Genomic DNA, 19,184 nt, shown 5'->3' with positions numbered 1-19,184 from the left:
CAAATTCCATGGAAGTTAAAGATCGATCTGATCTTTATAGCCCAAATGGTGTAATTTGTGGAGTTTAACACAGGGCATTAAAAACTCATTGATGTCCCTCCTTCCTTTGAAGTCACAACTTCTTTATCCTTGGACTCGACCATTTTACGAGTTTTCTTCTTCCCAATCTTGATAAATTGAGTATTACAAATTTAGAAAAATTTGTTGTCAACTTTAATCTAAACAGTTTCGGGTTATAAACAAACCAACTGTTAATCCCAGAAATAGTGAACGGGTTTTTTGAAACCAACTATTTCAACAACAACGGTACTCGGGTTTTCCGATCACAATGTAAATTAAAACCAAACCGTTTTTCACCAATAATAGTACACGGGTTTACCAAGGCAAGCCAAAACCAACTGTTTGTCTCAACCAACAACAGTACTCGGGTTTATACGTTTCCTAAGCAGACTATTATAAACACTAAAAACAACCGTTTTTTTTCTAAACCGAGAATAGTACACGGGCTTAACAAGGCAAGCCAAAACCAACTGTTTGTCTCAGCCAACAACAGTACACGGGTTTATCCGTTGCCTAAGACGACTTTCCAAAACACAAACGGTATAATGGTTTATACAACCGCTTCGATCAAGAATAGTATCCGGATTTTCAGTTGCAAGGCAAATCAAAACTAATTGTTCGTCTCCACCGACAACAATACATGGGTTTTTCGGTTGCCAAACAAATCAAACCAACTATTCTTTAACTTTTTTTAGAACAAATCCAGCCCCTTCTTGAAACAAAATTTTCAAGAACCTCTATTTCCTTTAAATACCAATTTGGATTTTATCTGAATACAACAAACAATATTTTGTATTACCAATTGATATCCCAAATCAAAGTTCTGGTAGGTTCTTTAACTTTCAATTAGGAAAACAAGAACCAAAACACAATTCAGTTATTGATTAGATAGCACAAATCAATCTACTTGACAACCACTTGTTTTTTCAATTCCAAGTATTGTTGTTGAAGCAATTCAATTATGTACAACAACTCTTTTATCAATTACTGACCAAATGAAACAGGTTAATAAAACAATGCTATGAACCCAGGGGCAATTAAACGTATTCCCCTTTTGTTTAATCAATCAAGTAATACTTGGATTCCAAATCAATAGTTCAACAACAATACACCCTTAGACCAATAAAAAACTCAATCGAACACTATCTGATTTGATTATTCTGAATTAGTGGACCAATTTTTAATTTCATATTCAATTAAAAGATGTCGATGGCCTTGATTGGAATTTATTTTCTAACAATAATTGATTAATCACTTCTATTGATTTTAACCAGCCCTTGATTGGAATATAATTGATCACAACCCCTGATCGATTGATTATCACATAGATTCTCAATTGATTGATTGATTAAAAAACCTTGGCTCTGATGCCAATGTTGATAATCAAAGAGCAATTCAATTGATATAATAAGGAAAGAGATGATTGATGAATAAAAGTGAATTGTGATTATGAATAATAATAAAAAAAAACTGATTACAACTGTATTGACATCGTCTCTATTTATAGACTAAATAATTACATATTAACCCTACTAATTACAATAATTACAATAAGACCCCTATACTTAATATAAATATTAATAAGTTTAGTTTATATACTAATATTTCATACAAGTGAAGTCATTTGATTATACTTTCGCATGCTGAAAGCTTCCGCATCCGTGGATGGCTTCCATTCTTCTCTAAAAAGAGCATTTTGGACTTCTGTTTTTAATATGTAGCTCCCGCGGATAGCGTGGATGATCCGTGGGTACTATTAACTGACCCGCGGGTGACTTTTATGAGTATCTTGGGTGACTCGCAGATGTTATTTCATGGGTCCTTAAGTATTTTCACTACCTTTCCTCTATAACATCCGAAGCTGGTTTCTAAACCGATCAAAAGTGGCCAGTTTGAGTGGTATTGGTCCCAATCTTATCTAATACGTTAATTTGAATCGGGTTGATGTATATCCACTGGGAACCGGTTAAAACCGAATCAAACTAGATTATTTTCTTTAAAAGCCGGTTTCAAACTCGAAGTGGCTTGATTCTTTTCTGTTTTGACTTTCTGTGACAAAATCCAAACCAAATTTAAAATCGATTCGTTTTTACAAAAATCGGGTTTGTGCACTTCTAAAATTGACTCATTTAGAGCATTCTCAGCCCGTTCTATACCGTATATCCATATATATCATATAATTACCCTAAAAAACACTACTTTCTCTCTTCTGTTTAATTAAATAAATCATATTTTCTCTCTCTTTCACTCACAACCACTTTAAGAAAATATTAAAATAATCATACAGTATCTACAATGAAACCCAAATTTAACTTTCTCATATAACATTTTTTCTCGTTTTTACTCTCAACTACTCATAACCATACCATATAATTTGTAAATCCGTCTCACATAATTTTAGGGAACGATTAAGAATGCTCTTAAATGTTAATATTTATTAGTCTCTCAATAGCCCAAAATAAGTTCGGCCGCTCTATCGCCCAACAACTAAACTCTAAGTCTTGATTATATACACTTATGCTCAGAAGTCGGACCACAATCCCACATATCTACAAATCCGAACCGTTTTAGGAATATAATGATTTTCTTGCAAAGGCAAAGTCCACCAAAAAGACAATTGTAAAGGAATATAATGATAACTGGTTTTTATGGTTCTATTGTGTATTTGTGTGTGCATAAATAATTGATAAAAGGTAACATCTAATTACTTACAATTCGTACTTTCGTTATTAGTTTTCTACTGTTACATTTTATAATATGTGAATTATGTTTATTTGCATGTTATATTTTGTGGGCTCTTGGGTTCAATATTAAATGGTGTGGGCTCTTTATGGAGAAGTGAGCTGAAGTAGTGGACAAGTGCTGGATAGAAGAAGTCAGGCTCACTTGTAGCCCATCATTGTTTTGTGGTGAATATTGAATAATATCGTGAAGTCTTCAACGAATTAGATGAAACCATTTTATTTTGTATCATTCTCTCTCTCTCTCTATTTCATTCGTCTCTACGAATTAGGTTTCATACTTTCGATCTCTGATGTTATCGATTGTTTTGTTATTTTTGTTTTCATATCATCATCATATTGATAATATGATTGTTGTTCTTCTGGTTGGTGTTTGATTTTTACGGTTTGAATAATATGAAGAAATCATTCTGTGTGTGTAACAATAATCAAATTAATATAGCCAAGAATTAAAACCTCAATATTAAGTCATTTATAATCCTTTATAAATAAAATATAGTTATTAACTTATTAATATTTTACTTAGAAACGATATATAAACAGTTGTATCAACTGATGGTTAATAAAGTTAACCGAGCTAACTAAACCGTTTATACTTGGAAGTAACTAATATGGTATTAAAGTATTCCCAAACAAAGTTATTATAAATTTATAATAATCCTCAATCAAGGCACAAACTTTTTGGGTTGCATGCTTATACTGATCATAATTCCTTTGACAGAAAAGCATGTGAGAATTTGCAAGCTTTTTTAATATTAGAAGATAAATTCAAAGGCAATATTCGTAGTGTTGAGACCTTTGGAGTTAAATGTTTAGGTTTGTGTTGTTGTGTAGTGTTGGGACCATTGGTTTTGTACATTTCCTTCAAAAGGTATGTCTGGATGTTATGTTGTCATGGAGTGAATTTTGAATTTAGGATTTATCAAAACTGCCAAAATAGTCATTAAATTGATATAGATTGATTCCAGAATCCCATATGCATGTAAATTTGTTCTCCCAAGTCTTTGTTTTATATAATTTGACGTGGTTTATTCTCCCAACTCTTCGTTTTCTTATTCCTCTCATTTTATTTATTTTCATGAGAAAATTAATATATTATTGAATATCTAAAGTATTATATCTTTTTTTAACGGCCATTTGAAAAACTGACAGACTATATCCACCTGATCATCTTCATTCCACACTCAGGAAGAAACCCACCATAGGTGAGAAACCCTCACGAAATTAGCTTCATAATAATTAAATTAACTTCATAAGTAATCATGCTAAGTATCACATATAAAGTTCAAGCGTTTTAACATACAAAAGGAGATGGAAATGCTAAAACTGAAAAAAAAAAAAAAAAAAAAAACCCTTTAAGTTCAAAATTAGGTATCCAAAAAATGGAATTTATATCCGTCATTAGGGAAAATATCCAATGACTTTTGTCACATGTTCATTCCATTAAAACATTCTCGCCCATTATCTATGTCCCCATACTAAACATATTGACAATTATGCAGTTATTAAGTTGAGTTGTTTTATAGCCTAGTTGGTTCAACAACAAGTACGCTAATCGATGAATCAAGCACATATCACTTGTTATGTAGACTTTTTGATCGATCAATTATGTTTCGAACATTTCTCTATTTGAAGTTTCTTTGTGTAACCTAACTAAAGCTAAAAGAACATTAACTAATAAATAATAGATGAAATAGTATCACATGATTTCTTAGGCTATGTAGTTGAAAATCGAAATGTTATAAGTTGAGGAGTGATAGTTGAGAAAACAGCCTGTTTTTGATAGTTACAAATGCAGAAAGGATGGTTTAGATATTGGAACAAAGGCCCCACCTTCTTTTTCACATGAAAAGCACAACCCCACTTTTCCTTTTCTACATCCCTCAAATATATATTTATTTTATAAGGAATAAAATATCTTTCATTTTTTTTATGAAATAATAACATTTAAGATTTAGAAAATTCTTTTTCCTATACTAAAATCAAACTTTCATAACTGTTTCATTTACCTGACACGTTGCAAAAGTCAAGGTTGCTAAAATAACTAGATTGATTATATGTAATAACTCATTATAATTATTGTTATAAGATCATGTGTAGTTATAACTTTCTAACCTTAGGTATTATATGTCATGTGGCGCTCAGTCAGAGTTATGATTTTTTGCAAAAAGAGGATGTAGTCATAACTTTTCACCCCTGGACGTTATGCACCACGTGACGTACAATCACTATTAATTTTCTTTTGTGTTCTTGAAAATAATAATTCAGTAAATAATTAAAAAAATACATTAAACTCACAAATAGAAACTAAATTAAAATAAAAAAATACATTAAGTTAAAAAAAATACAACAATAATAATAATAAGACTAAATTTGTATTTTTCAAATATTTTCCCTTGCCGAATTGCTTTTAAAGATTGGACTATCGGATCGTCTTCGGATAGCTTATTTGTTAAAACCTCGATGTCGTGGTCCAATTTATTCATTTTGAGTACTTCGATGGCGTCCAAATTTACTTGAAGACGTTGAGCCCTAAGTTCTTGTATACCTATGAGTCGAATGTTCATTTACTTGAAATGACTTTCCATTTCGGCATTTGAACCTGTTGTCGACGACGACGCAACCCCTTTCCCCCTTCCCTTGCTTCTATTACCCCCCGGTCGAGGGATCTCAGCAACATCCGCATAAAGATCCCGTTTTCATTACCGCTTAAGTTGAAGTTTCGAGTGTCGGAACTTGGCGTTTCTGGATCAACCGAAGACGATGTTTTAGACCTTTTGTTAGGACTAACACTTTCGATGTCGGCCTCCATAACCGGGCCCCGTTTAGGGTGAAACCGCAGGTATTTTTTCCAACAGCCAAAGTAATTGAAGCTCCCCGAGTTCTGTTGATACTATGTCAATGCCCTTTCCATGATTTCCGCGTCAGAGACACCGCTACTCCACATTCGAGTCATCTGAGAGTAAACCGCATGGTAACCCGTGCATTTGTTGTTTATATTGGTCCATTTCGTGGAACAAATCTTTATTTTTGTTTCAAAATACGCCCGATGTTTGATACTTCGCTAAACAAATAAAAATATTACAAGTTCAATGTTTGTTCGAAATTTTTTAAAAAATATATGTTTTTTAAAAACTTACCGCACTTGGGATCTTCCGATATCACGCACCAAGCACGAGCAACTAGTTCACACTCGCCGGTAGTCCACGGTATAGTGTTCTCAGACGTCCACGTTAGCTTGAACTGTCGCGAGTCTCCGGGACGGGTTGTGGCTCCGGGTTGAATTGTGTCTCCGACACCGTCTCGTCGTCGGGTTGGGAACCCGAACCGGCCATCATGTTTATGGTTGGGTTTTGGAAACAAGGTACCGTATTTAAGTTAGGGGCTCCGAAACTTAGATATTGCATGTACGCGGCCATATGCGCTTCGAACGGATACAGGGATTGTTGGCATAGGGACGGTAAATGGGTTTGGTTGTGGATATCTGGGTCGGGATTGTTTGTGTTGCCTTGTCGAGCGAATTGACTGAAACCGAGAATTTGGTTGTTAAACGGAAACATTTTGGTTGGTGTTCTTGAATATATATGTGATACAGAAGTAGTAGAAGTGTGTAAAAAAATTGAGGTTTGGGTTTGTTTTTATAGTATATTTTTGTTAATATTTAAAAAAGGTTTTTTTTTAATTCCAACGGCTATTTCCAACGGTAAATTTTTTGAAATTTGTGCCACATACCGCGCTATGTATAAAACGCTTAAAAAAACCCCAAAACGCCCCCGGGGGGGGGGGGGGTGTGCCTCCAGTGTTATCCCCATGACGCACTCCATAACGTGCCAATACGCTTGGTCTAACAAAACTTAATGTCAAGTAGATGTCATGTCATTATTATTATTATATTATGATTCATGACCCGTTTTCCTATTATAACTCATGACCCGTAAAACTCTATAAAATTTTTTGTAAAATAAATTATTGTGTGAAACGGGTTTTGAATGAACCTAAGACCTTAGGTTTCAAACCAAAGGTGCTTACCAACTCTGCTAAAGTGGTAACTGTGTTTGATTTCTTGACTTAACATATATAAATGTGATTACAAAATTAAATTATTTATTTAAACGTTATTTTGGTCAAACTTAACATTTAAAGTTTTGAATTCATAACTTAACATTTACTTTGACTTTATTACAAGAAGACAAACGTTAAAATGGTAAAAACTAATTATAAATAACAAAATGATCACAAATTTTTTTTAATATTACTAAAATCTCGGTTTGACAATGCATTTTTATTTAAATTAGTAGTTCCTTCTATTTTAAGTTTTTACTTTTTAATGTCTCATATTTAGATATCACAATTACGATATATGCAGTTTAACTGAATATTATTTTTTTAATGAAATTTTGGTAAAAAAAATCATTTTATGTATTATGGATTTTAAAACTTTAAACACCACTGTATATATTTGAATTCATTACTTTAAGTATAATTGAGTTTGCACTACACAATATGTTAAATTTGTTAAAAATTAATTATAATTAATGAAAAGATCACAAAATTATTATTATTACTTTTAATTTTCACTAGAGTCTCGGTTTACATATTTAAGATATGTACGCATTTACATTAACATGGTTTGACAATTCATTTTTTATTTTATTATTGTTTCCAATTTTATTTTACTCATAGTAATCCTCTCACATATAGGTTTCAAACTTTGCAATTAAAATGAATCAATTTGAAAAAACATTTCATATTTAATCTATTAACAAAAAATTATACATAATTTTACCTCCCTATATAAAATGTATGACTGGAGAGTTTTCACACCAACATCGATCGATCTAATAAGCAAATCCACGGTCATTGTAAGTTTCATTTTTATTACCATTGTTTCATTCATATGTATTGTTGTTAATATGCATACATTTATATTTATATCAATATACTTATTTGTATACGATCTTATTATTTCACAAACGGGGGAATGGAGCCACAAAACATTTTGGTTGACGTTGATCATTTGTCCACCGTTACAATAGTGCTTTTAAGTTTTATCACTTCTCAAGATTATTAATATTCTGCTTATCGATAATCTAAGGTTCGTTCTTTTGCCAATCCCTTTGACTTTTATAACGTGCATCTATTAAAATTGTTTATGAGATCCTCCATATTAACATGTTGTTGAATATATATAAAACTCTCTACACAATCTGTTTATTACATGCTATGCATAATGTCGTATTATCCTATTTTTCAATCAACAAACATGCGTAACCAATATTACATCAGAATCTTAAATTTATTATTAGTAGTTATATTATTTAACATAAGATAATGATAATTTCATAGTTATGTTATATGGTGCATTTTTTTATGATACAAGTGTCTAACATTTGTATGTGCATCAGGATATATTGTTGTAAATTTTGTATTAAGATTGTTTGACCTTAATTTAAACATACTATGGTTTTTAATTAGTCAGTCGAATTGAAGATTACATAATGGTTTTTAATTACTATTATTTGTTATAGCAGGCTGTGAATGAAATTGCCTTTTTTTTTGTTGACATTTATCCAGCCCGTGATGCTGATGTGTTGCATGGTGAAGTTTTTGGATGATATGTTACTTTTGATGCAACTTGTAAAGGGTTTTTGATCTTCGTTATTTTAGAATGGTTTGAAACTAGATATATATGTTTTAGTATTCTAAATACTTTTGGAACATTGTTTGGGTTTATGAAGTTGTATTAATGTTATGATGATTAGTAGGATATCTTAAGGGTGTGTTAATGTATGTATGATCTTTCTAGTTTCATTTTATATCTCATGTATGTTATATCCAACATTATAATAATTAATAGTTTTCAATTATATAAATCATCATTTGAATATTTAGAAAAAGGGTTCAAATAAAAAGAAAGAGTTTCCTAAGAATGGTAAGAACCAATAGATTTTTGACAATTGGCATTACAACATATGGTGATAGAACAATTCTAGGAAACTATTTCGGTTATAGTGATGAAAGAGTAATTATAAAAAACTATGTCGGTTTTTTATAAATTTAAATCTCAACCATTGATTAACATGATCCAATGGCTATGATTTATTCCTAGTCTTCCTAGGAAACTACTTCTTTTTAGTATAACCCTCCCCTAAATAGTTATTCGTAAAATCATATTATACAAAATGTCCTCATATTCACTAACAATAATCTTACTTCCCCCCCCCTCCTCCCTTTGTGTTTAATTAACATTGTTTATATTCCACCCGTGGCGTCCACGGGTCAATACCCTTTAGTACAATAAACAAACAAAGGATATTAGTCTCCAAATAAAAAAATAAATAAAACAAATCAAATTCTCCTAATATTAAAACATAACAATGAAAACATATCATTCATTTATTAGTCAATAAACGCTAATCATAATTTGAATTTTATGATGAAATAATTTGAAGAAGTCAATAATTACATCATTTGATGATAAATTGAAGAGCAAACTTGTGGATTTATCTGATGTTGATGTTGAATCTAGAATGCCAGCAATTAACTGTAAAACATCAAATGTGAAAGAAAAGACCAATGTGTTTAATGGTGTTGTTAAAGATGAAGTTGATGGTAAAATTACATATGACGTCAAACTTGTAACTCCTAAGTTGGAAAAAGGTTTCAGAAAGAATGGTTATGATTACCATTAATTGATTAATAAATAAAGACAATGATATGTTTTATTATTATGTATTAAGATTTGGAGATTTTTTTTGGATACCAATTTCCTTTGTTTGCTTATTATACTCATGATATAAGTTATAAAATGTTTTAACTTTTCATTTATCTCATTTTTGTTAGTTTTCGTATGTTTTTGTATTTGAATTAAAATAAGTTATGATGTCTTTTAATTCATGTAAGATTATTATTTATATATAAATAACATATATTTGCATTTCATTAAATTTATATGATTTTACATATATATTACGTTTTCTATATGTTCCATTCGTGTGTAACACGAGTACTATCCTAGTAAAATATAATATTAACATGGCGTGTAAGCTCAAATAGTGTATTATGCTAAATAAACTTCTTGTTTTTTTTTTAAATTATATATTTTTTTAAAACATGTATTTTTAATGTTAAACTCAATTACTCAACTTATTTAAAGCTCAGACTTTTTCCTCTTCAATCCAAAAGTTTTTATAATTTTCGGAGACGACCTTGCTCGTAAAGTATACCATTGTTCATTTCAAAAACTTAAATCAATATATGCAGGGGCGGACCCACATTAAGTGGGTCGGGGTCCCGGAACACCAATGTTTTTCGAAACTTTCTTAGAGGCGATATATTAAATTTTTTATGGACCCCATAATATTGGATGAAACCCAGATTGTCAAAAACAACTCTAGTCCAGTGGAAAATTCCCTTGTTTAGATCAGTGAGATCACGGGTTCGACTCTGTTTGAGTCCTGTTTTTGTGATTTTTTTTTCTTTTATCCTTTTAATCTACAAGATGTTACCAGATTTTAGTGGGTGGTTCAGTTGGCCCATTAGGAATGCTTATTTCCTTCCAGCCTTTTAGTTTCAATACCTTTGAAAAGCTTTGTTTTTATGAATTAGACAATCAGACAAATGGAACAAAGGCTATAGTCTTGTTATTTTAATTTTTAGGAGTGTTTGTCTATTACAAAAGGCTAAATCAAGAAATTGATCATCTCAAATCGATCACTAACACGAACTCACATCGCAACAATCGTTAGTGCATTTGATGTTCAAAAGATATTAAGGATGTTTGAGTTGTATTCGTGTGATTTTGTGTGTGTTTCTAAGAAGTAATGATCATATTTTTGTTATTATGATATTGTTTTTTTATATGCTCCTCGTCCCGCCCCGACCCGAACTACAACCAACCCAAAAAATCTGAATTCCGAAAAAATGGGATCCCATTGATAAAAAACTAGTTTGAGGCCCGTGTATTACGCGGGTACTTGATGAAAGCTTTATACTTTAACCATTGAGTGAAATATAGTTAATAAAATGATCATATTTTTTTATAGAGCTACAATTTACATTAAAATTACATAAACTACATAACTAAGATTACACAAATATGTTATAAATAAGTAAAGCCTTCCTTGTACACTAAATTTGTAATTGTATTGGTTGCTATACATTATTTTATCACAAATCATTTTTTTAATCCATGCATGCTTGTAACTCTTGATAAGGTAACATATAAGTATGCTTATAACTCTTGATATAATCACGTATAGTTGTCCGTGTGACAAATAAAATTCTTCAAGTACATACCAACCCTAGCTAAATGATAATACACATGAAACTAACAAAAAAATTATTCATACACATAAAATATTATACATTTTAATCAATTAATATAATGTCATTTGAGGTCATCTACTCATGTTTATCCATTATTCAAAAAACCAAATTACTTGAACTTTGATGATTTAGTAATCCTTATAATCTTTAAAATTTGAAACTGATTGATCATGATAAATTGGTGTCATTAATATTCTGTGTATGACAAATTTTTACTTGATTTTATATTTTACAATTAACAATCATATATCAAGCAACATATAAAACCAGAAAATAAAATATAACAAAACTGATTTTTTTCATTTCATATTAATTGGAATATGACAAAGACATATACTAACCTTAAAGTCATGTTTAAATAAAAGTGATTATTCGGAGTTCACAAAATATTAGAAGATTTAAATTTGCATAAAGTGAAGGTAATGATTCTTATTTATAATAGTTGAAAGTATTTGATAAGGTATGTTTAAATTTTGAATACTAATCTCGTGCTATTAGTTAATATTACGGGAGTTGTTGAAATATTTAATTAATTGATATATATATATATATATATATTAAAAACTTATAGAAAAAAAACAAAGATTTTGCATTTGTTGGAAGCATGGTATATGACTTTTAACCGGATTAATTATTTTTTTATATTAATGTGAAAATATATGTTTCTGAAGCATTTTGGTCTGAGTTATAGAAGCAAATATCGAAAACAAAATATTGATTTTATTATTGCTAAACCCTTTATACATAGCAAAAAAATCATATCAATAAATGACATATACTTCATATAGTAAATCGGTATACATATAGATTATAATTATAATATTCAACTTCAATAATTTAATGCTAAACACCAAGATATATATAATATGTATTCTTCATGTTTGCAATATTTATACAAAACGTTTCGAGAAAATTAAGAAAGTACACATTTTCCTGAGTTCAAATGCATACGATAAAATTTTAAATCCAAATTTGAAACTAATCTTATATAAAAAATTATGCACTGTTGCTTGAATCTCAATTTAAAAAACATTTTGTAGTTTACCATACAAATCCAAATTATTCGACAATGATGAACCTTTTATTTGCTTTAATTTGCTATTACCCGTAACTTTAAAATTTTATTCTAACAAACCAACAACGTCAAATTTATATTTTCTTATTTCACCATTAATGTTAATGATTGAATTGATTAGGATTTACATATAATAACAACAAACTTGAATTAATATATTGAAATAAGTCAAAAGATAAGGACCATATATTGAAATGAGTGAAAAAAAGGTGATAAGGGCTATGAGATTGACAAGTGGCAAAAATGGAGTCTTTTATTAGAAGAGATAGATTGAGTCCGTCACTAAATATATGTATGGCCCTTTTAATATTTATTTGGAAAGAAATCATCCATGCTTTTTACTTTTTATACCATCATCTCAATAATTTACCATCAGCATATATAAAATCAATCAATCTATAACCAATTGACTAAATAGAATGTTAGTCGGGCAAAAGATAATATAAAATAAATACCAAACCAAATAAACATTTTAATAATCCACAGTCCACACCCATTTTGAACCACACAAACTCATTTCCTATTTGTTGACACCATAAAGAAAATAATAATAAGATCATCATCATCATACTCAGTATATCCCACCAATAGTAAAGCTATGGTAGGATCTGAGGAGGGTAAGATGTAGATAGCCTTACCTCTACCCTATAAGGATAGAGAGGCTGCTTTCGGTGAGACCCCCGGCTCGATAGTAGTTTTGCATCAAGCCTTGGACATAAGGCACATAGCACTCAATCATCGGGACACCGGCTGATCGGTGCATGTACCCTTGTCTTTCGGCTATCAATGCCACCACATGATGCCTGATTAACCGTCCGTCACTTTTAACGTTATTTTCACGAGATTAGTAAAATAACGTCAAAATTAGTGCAATTTCACTTTTGCCCACCCGAGGGTTCAAGTGAAATAACGTCAAAATAATAATAAGATGAAAGCAGCAAAAGGCCATCATATAAAAGGAAAAAATAAACCAAAAGGCGGCATGGCCGGTGCCATTGTCACCGGATCTTTGCCTTAAAATTCATTTTTTATTCTCTTTCCATATATCTTGTTGGCATGTTAGAGAAAAAAACTATATTAGTTTTTATTAATAACATGTATTATTTTTTGGTCGCTGCTAGTATCAACTAATGAATTGACTACTAATGATCTTATATGTAAATGTATTTGTTTCCAACGGTTCACGACTAACAAAGTTCTAACAGCGTTACTCGTGGGTCGTCGAAAAAACGTTTTTGGCCCGAAAAGTCACATTTTTGCCGGAAAACTCAACATGAGCACCACCACCAACTGACTCACCACCACCCTTGAGCACCACTAACCGATTCCGACGATGGTTTTTGTGGTTCCGGTGACCTCAATTATTGGGGTTTTTACTAGAAAAAATGTTATTAAAGGTCCAATTTAAAGTTACAAAAATGTTTGGGACGGAAATGATGTTGAAATTCTGTTAGTTGCGGAGCGTTGGGAACAAATATGATAAAAGATGAGATCGTTATCGTCAAGTTTATTAATTAAAACCGATAGCAACCAAAAAATAATAGTTAAAATTAATAAAACCAATATTTTTAACCAAATATATATATTCAGATAAAAGTTAGAGAGAAAAAAAAAACCATAAAACCCAATAATAATTAGTATTATTCATCTTTCTTTTCAGCTTTCTCTCTCTGTATCCTATAATATAACTTCACTTTGCCAGCTCTGTTGCAGTTTCATTTCATCATCTCATCATACTCTTCTGTTTTTGAAGCCACAATCAATCAAGATCTGAATCAAGGTCTGTGTTTCTTATTCCACTGTTTTTTTTGCTTATGTAGATCTCTCTTTTATTAATTCAATTTTGATCTGTGAACTTGTTTTCTTTTAATTTGGATCTTAATTTGATGACCCTGAACTTTGATTGACTAATTGTTTACTTTTTTTGACTTGAATCATATTTCAAAATTGGGTCTTGAAGTTCTTGATTGTTGATTGATGCAATTGATTGGATCTATTGATATCTATAATTGTGTTATTGAGCCAATTTTTGGGATGATTAACTGATTGTTTAATAAAGTTCTGAAATTTATAAACAGGATTGATCAAGATCATATAATATCTGTTATAAGCAATGTGCATAATTTGAAGCAAATCTTTTTTACATCTTTTTAAGTAATTATGTGATAAAATCACTCATTTAATAACATATTATCAAAGTCATAGCTGTCATTTATTTACATAAATAATCTAAAATTATTATTGTGATCAAATCACATAAACTGTATTTCATTTGAACTTTACAGCATCGCGCAATAAAGATTGCGTCACGAGACTCTTATCGCTATCTGAAGAAGATATAAGTTTAGAACATTACACTATGTCGTCCGCTGCAAAAACTTTGGAACCAGCATTTCAAGGAGCCGGTCAGAGAGTGTATCCTTCTTGATATTATTATTACATTTATATTATTATTATTATTATTTATTAGTTAATTTGCATTTGTTGAATTGGCGTTCAAAAAAAAATTGCATTTTTTGTATTGTATCTTCACTTAACGCCTTATAGAGGGACCGAAATATGGAGAATTGAAAACTTTCAACCCGTACCATTGCCCAAGTCTGATTATGGTAAATTCTACTCGGGCGACTCATACATTGTATTGGAGGTGCTAATAATATTCAACACCTTTGTTACTGTTCCTTTATGTGCATCTTAATAAAAAAAAAACTTTCAAAGCTTCAAATTATTCACCTTTGTAATGTATCTGCAGACTACTTCTGGCAAGGGTGGTGCATATTTGTATGACATACATTTTTGGTTGGGAAAAGATACTAGCCAGGTGGAGATAATTTTTATATTCATTATTTTTTTATATGTTATAATTGGTTAAGTGGATTTTATTTTATTTGATAATATTAATCAGGATGAAGCTGGAACAGCAGCAATAAAAACAGTTGAACTCGATGCGGTTCTTGGTGGGCGTGCAGTGCAATATAGGGAACCACAGGGTCATGAATCTGATAAATTTTTATCTTATTTTAAACCGTGTATTATACCACTTGAAGGGGGTGTTGCTTCCGGTTTTAAAGAAACCGAAGAGGAAGAATTTCAAACACGATTGTACACGTGCAAAGGAAAACGAGTTGTCAAGTTGAAGCAGGTGTGTGGCGCCACCTGTATTTTTAACATATTTAAGATATTAGAAAAAAATTAATTTCTAATTTATGTTTTTATTCAGGTCCCATTTTCTCGATCCACATTGAATCATGATGATGTGTTTATCTTGGACACAAAAGATAAGATTTTTCAGTTTAATGGGGGCGAACTCGAATATACAAGAACGGGCTAAAGCATTGGAAGTTATTCAGTTTTTAAAGGATAAATATCATGAGGGGACGTGCGATGTTGCAATTGTTGGTAAGATATGTTGTCTGTGCGTGAGTGTGTGTGTGTATACATAATTACATATATATAATATGATTATTTCATTTATTTATGTTTTCAATTTATTGTATTTAGATGACGGAAAGCTACAAGCAGAGGGGGACTCTGGTGAATTTTGGGTTATATTTGGTGGTTTTGCTCCTATAGGGAAAAAGGTTGTCAGTGAAGATGATGTTATTCCTGAAAAGACTCCTCCGAAACTTTATTGGTATAATTCCTAAACTACCCTTTATGCTTATGTTTATGAATGAATTATCTATGCTAACTTGCAATTCTTGTTTTTTGCAGCATTAATGAAGGTCAAGTTAAGGAAGTAGATGGTGAACTTTCAAAATCTTTACTGGAAAACAACAAATGCTATTTATTGGATTGCGGTTCAGAGGTGTTTGTTTGGGTCGGGCGAGTCACACAAGTGGAAGAAAGAAAAGCTGCCATGCAGGCTGCTGAGGTAGGTCTTTGACCGGTTAAACGGATTGGGTTGACCTGGAAACAAAATTCTCTCATTTAGTAATAGTTAATGCATTTTTATTACAATAGTAATCTTAATCTTGGGATAAAATAGATTTTGGATGACTTTTCACCAGTTTGACTTATCTGACCAGTTCCCCTTTTTTCTATTTTGTTGGTTTGACCTGTTTGACCAACAAATAAATAAATAAATAACCCAAACTAACTGATTTACAAGTACACAGATTGAAACTGTGATTAGGCCTGTAAACGTGCCGAACAAATATGTGCGGAGCATTTTCGTGTTCGTTTGTTTAGCTTTGACTGAACAAACGAGCCGAACATGGACAATTAAACGACCAGGGTTTTATGTTTGCATTCGTGCATTAAGAAAAGAAAATGAACATGTTCGTGTTCTTTTATCTTAGCTCGTTAATAATATAAACGAACGGTTCACAAACGTAAAACAAACATAACTGGACATAGATTACGAACATAACTGAGCTAAAACCAGTTAAAGTAAATGTGAGCAACAATGTGTTGGGCCTAAAAGTTTATTAAAACTAAACAAAGTTTGTACCAAGACTATAAAATTTAAACGAGTATAATCAGGGAAATCTAACGAACAAATTTAAACAAAGGTAAATTGGCGAACATAAATGAAAGAATGTAAATGGACATTTAGGAACATAAATGTTCATGTTTTTTCGTTTAACTAATTAATAAAAAAAAATTGTTTTATGTACATTCGTTTATTAAATTAATGAACATAAATGAACTACCCACCGAACAGTTCACGGGCGGTTCATTAAAAGATTGGTTCGTTTACATGCCTAACTGTATCCATTATGTATTCTCACCTGTGTAAACACTTTTGTAGGAGTTTATAACAAGTCAAAATCGACCCAGGTCAACGCGTATAACTCGGCTTATTCAAGGCTATGAAACACATTCATTTAAGTCAAACTTTGACTCGTGGCCATCGGGGTTCATCAGCACCTTCTGCTCCTGAGGAGGGTAGAGGAAAAGTAGCAGGTAAATATTCTCATATAATAATAAATTATACCAAATTATTTTCATCGTGGGGTATGATTATTATGTAATATTTTATGTTATTAGCTTTACTGAAGCAACAAGGTGTTGGCCTTAAAGGCCTTGCAAAAGCCTCGACTACTCCTGAAGAAGTCCCACCTTTGCTTGAAGAAAATGGAAAATTGAGGTTTGATTATAATTTATAAGCAGTTTATGTAGCTTGTTTATTTTTCTGCTGCTATAAAATTTTAATTATATATTTTTTTGTTTTAGGTGTGGCGGATTAATGGGAGTGCTAAAACACCAGTAGCAAAGGAGGACATTGGTAAATTTTACAGTGGAGATTGCTACATTGGTCTTTACACCTACCATTCTAATGAAAAGAAAGAAGATTATTATCTGTGTTGTTGGATCGGTACAGATAGCATTGAGGTATTCATACGTTAAACGTTAATTATCATGAATTTTATCTGTCTTTGGCGTTGTTTCAATTATTATAGTTCACATCAGGAGGACCAAAACACGGCTGCTCGGCTTGCAACGACAATATTTAACTCACTCAAAGGAAGACCGGTTCAGGTATTGTATTTATTGTTACAATGATGATAAATAATATATTTATGTATAAAAATCTATTATTTTATTTTTTTAGGGTCGAGTATATCAAGGGAAAGAACCACCACAATTTGTTGCAATCTTTCAGCCTATGGTTGTGTTGAAGGTACTTTTTTCAAAATTTTGTGTCATTGCAAATATTATAAAAATGACAAATATTTTGTTATTAGGGCGGGTTAAGCTCTGGTTACAAGAATTACATTGCAGACAAAGGATTAAATGATGAAACGTATAGTTCAGATGAAGTAGCCCTCATTCAAATATCTGGAACTTCAGTGCATAATAATAAAGCCATTCAAGTAGAACCTGTATGATACACTTTTAACTAAAATTTAACTAAATCAAGGGTTATTACATGTGTAAATGTTTAATTATGATTTTCTTTCAGGCGGCAACCTCGTTAAATTCTTATGATTGTTTCCTTCTTCAATCTGGTTCGTCATTATTCACCTGGCATGGAAACCAAAGTGTTGTTGAGCAGCACACACTAGCCGCTAAAGTTGCTGAGTTTTTGAAGGTATGATTTTAAGCCAGTTTAATCATATTATTTATGGTTCATATTTTTGTGTTTTATTTAGAAAATCATTATTATTTCAGCCTGGTGCCAACGTGAAGTTTGCGAAAGAAGGAACCGAGAACTCGTCTTTCTGGTTTGCACTTGGAGGGAAACAAGGTTACACTAGTAAAAAAGTAACGCAGGAAACCGTTAGAGATCCTCACTTGTTTGCATTCTCATTCAATAAAGGAAAATTTGAGGTTGGTGCTCGTTAGCTTATTTGTTATATTTCAAATCAAACAAAAAGATTAAATGATGTTTTACTTCTATCACAGATTGAGGAAATCTACAACTTTTCACAAGACGACTTGTTGACGGAGGATATTTTAATATTGGATACACATGCTGAGGTATTTGTTTGGGTTGGTCAATTCGTTGACTCCAAGGAAAAACAAAGCGCCTTTGAAGTTGGCCAGGTAGTTGTTTCACATAATTTTCTATGCTCTTTTTTCATTATTAAATATATTTATAATACAAACTTTTATTTTCAGAAATACATAGAGTTGGCTGCATCTCTCGATGGACTATCCCCTTTCGTCCCCTTATACAGAGTTACCGAAGGAAATGAACCGAACTTCTTCACAACATTTTTCTCATGGGATTCTGCAAAGGCTAATGTAATATATATACACATATTATTATATTTACTAGTATTCAAGTTTATAAGTTGATTATTGATTTGGATTCTCGTTTTAGGCTCACGGGAACTCATTCCAGAAGAAGATTTTACTAATGTTCGGGTTCGGTGGAGGCCATTCTGCAGAGGTAATAAACTCTAAACGGAAACCATATTGCTCATCGAGAGTTTTCGGCTGTGGTATTTTAGGATTTTTGATTTGTTTGCAGAGTCAAGAGAAGTCAAACGGGACGAGTGGGCCCACACAAAGAGCTTCAGCACTGGCAG

The 19,184-nt window shown here is 31.4% G+C and overlaps 1 pseudogene across 1 annotated transcript; it reads left to right on the top strand.

Moving 5' to 3' along the window:
- The first annotated feature begins 13,848 nt into the window (after positions 1–13,848).
- Positions 13,849–19,180, top strand: LOC143600991 (villin-3-like; annotated as a pseudogene). Its single transcript, XR_013147575.1, has 20 exons — positions 13,849–13,984; positions 14,490–14,619; positions 14,752–14,851; positions 14,957–15,025; positions 15,110–15,346; positions 15,425–15,603; positions 15,706–15,838; positions 15,919–16,078; positions 16,958–17,112; positions 17,197–17,318; positions 17,383–17,541; positions 17,620–17,688; positions 17,762–17,830; positions 17,895–18,032; positions 18,113–18,241; positions 18,322–18,480; positions 18,556–18,696; positions 18,772–18,897; positions 18,977–19,045; positions 19,127–19,180. The product of XR_013147575.1 is annotated as a villin-3-like (transcript).
- Positions 19,181–19,184: the final 4 nt, after the last annotated feature.

This window comes from Bidens hawaiensis, unplaced genomic scaffold (assembly GCF_021521415.1).
Source record: "Bidens hawaiensis isolate Kalapana, Puna unplaced genomic scaffold, B.hawaiensis_p1.1 tig00055184_1, whole genome shotgun sequence".
Lineage (NCBI taxonomy): Eukaryota > Viridiplantae > Streptophyta > Magnoliopsida > Asterales > Asteraceae > Bidens > Bidens hawaiensis.
This window is presented reverse-complemented; position numbering and strand designations above follow the sequence as displayed.